This window comes from Arachis duranensis, chromosome 6, assembly GCF_000817695.3.
Source record: "Arachis duranensis cultivar V14167 chromosome 6, aradu.V14167.gnm2.J7QH, whole genome shotgun sequence".
NCBI lineage: Eukaryota > Viridiplantae > Streptophyta > Magnoliopsida > Fabales > Fabaceae > Arachis > Arachis duranensis.
In genome coordinates this window covers 28157321-28159365 of record NC_029777.3, presented here as the reverse complement: position 1 = coordinate 28159365, position 2045 = coordinate 28157321, and the positions used below count along the sequence as shown (strand labels likewise).

At 35.6% G+C, this 2045-nt stretch overlaps 1 long non-coding RNA gene across 1 annotated transcript in view; it reads left to right on the top strand.

Moving 5' to 3' along the window:
* LOC127748369 (uncharacterized) overlaps nucleotides 1–604 on the top strand; it is a 10086-nt gene extending 9482 nt beyond the window's left edge. Inside the window, exon 3 of the long non-coding RNA XR_008010403.1 lies at nucleotides 475–604. This is a non-coding gene — a long non-coding RNA (uncharacterized LOC127748369). The remainder of the gene's footprint in view (nucleotides 1–474) is intronic.
* Nucleotides 605–2045: the final 1441 nt, after the last annotated feature.

Sequence of the window (2045 nt, the reverse complement as noted above, 5' to 3'; positions counted from 1 at the left end):
AGTTGGGGATGCATGACAGAGGGACAGTCCAATGGTTAGCTACCAGGATTTGTCAGGTTGGCTCTATAACCAACAGATGATATCATCAGCCACTAGGGATAGGCATTCATCATATGCATACTATGTGAATTGTTTGAGATTGCCTATTTGACTGCATATTACTTGCTAATTGTCTAAATGCCTTAACTGCTACTATTTGTTTATTCCTTGCTTGATATAACTGTGTCAGCTATTTTATATCCCGCTGGTGGTTGGGAGGTTTGAAGGAATTGGAAAGGGAAGTATTAGTTAGACTGAAGAATCTTTAGTCAGATGCCCTTTTATGGTTTAGCTTGTTTATAAGCTTTGATATTATCTGGAGGAAGTTCTAGGATTGCCTTTGGCTTTCCTCCATTATTATGTATTATATATGTGGAAGCTATTACCATGCTGGGGACCTCTGGTTCTCACCCATGCAGATTTTGTGGTTTTCAGATGCAGGACGTGAGGTTTCCCGCTGAGGCATGCTGGAGACTTCTATACTTGCGAAGATCATTCGTTCTCGGGGCTATGTTTTGGTTTATATGTTTTTCTTAGATACTTTCATCTCCATTAAATAATACAAACTGTGATGACTCCTCTTATGGGGGAATTTTGGAGAATAGGTTTTATGTATTTGTGTCCCTTTGGGTTTCCTTTGGGGTTTTCCTTATTATATCACATGTATATATTGTTATGCTCGGATCGGTTATCTTCGCAGCCGGATCTTGAGTCTTGATATTCCTGTTTTTGACACTCCTTTGTATATATATAATCTCGCGTTGGTTATCCTTGTTCGTTACGTTATCGATCGGAGTGTTGCGCTTTAAGGTTGCGGTTTTTGTTTACCCCTTTTTCTACAAAGGCTCCTAGTTATAATCAATCATTCATACTACTATACGTACTAAATTTTTATTTTAGAGGTCGTAATACCTTGCCATCTCTGAATTATGACTTAAGCATAAGACTCTGTATGGTAGGGTGTTACATTAACTCTTAGGGAAACAACCCGGGATTCTACTCCCAGTTATTTATTATTAATTGTGACACATTTTAAATTGATAGTGGAAATTTCATCGGTTAAGGCTGTACTTGCAACCCTGTTTTGGAAAATACTTTTCAGAAATTCTTAACCAGCATTTTTCCGCCCATCAGTTATTTTCTTGCATTAGTAGTTGTTAGATTTTATATTTTTTGCAATTTAATATGCTTTCCTTTTATACCTTCCAAGTGTTTGATAAAATACTTGGCTTAGGTTTAGAGTAGATTTTGAGCATTCTTAGCTTGGAAAGAGAAATTGGGCAATCTTGAGTCATCAATACCCAATTTAGATTGGTGATCTAGAGTTATTAGTTAATCTTATTTCCATTAATATTACTTACGGATTGGGATTAACTAGTCCTCTTTGACTTTCTCTCAATATGAAGATAACATTATACATTCTTCTGATGTTGGAGATGACGAAATAGGATTAGCTCTTGACAACTATTGTATGATAATTAATGACTATGATAGAAAGCCTTGATTCTCAATCTTTGCCATGAATGCCTCTTTTTATTAGTTGTTATATTTATTTGTTTGATTTTACATTTCTTGCCATTTAAATTCCTTGCCATTTAATTTCTTGTCCCCTTATTTGCAAACCCCCTTGAGAACCTCATGACCAATAATATGCATACCTCACTGCAATTCCTTTGAGAGACGACCCAAGATCTAATACTCTTGGTTATTTTTATTGGTTTGCACTTGTGACAAACAAAATTAAACTTTGATTGAAGGATTATTTGTTGGTTGGAAACTATACTTCGACGAGATTATTTGTGTGAAATTCCTAACCGACGAAAATCTTACATCACCAGAATTCTCTCATGGATCTCAGCCAGTTGCCCCAGTGATAAATCCCATTTTTAGGATTTATCTTGTATTGAATTTAGAGTGTTTTGATAACCTTTTCTCGCATTTAACCTATGAATTGGCATGGTTTTGTAATCTCTCCCGTATTTGTGCCTAAGTGTAAAAATATGCTT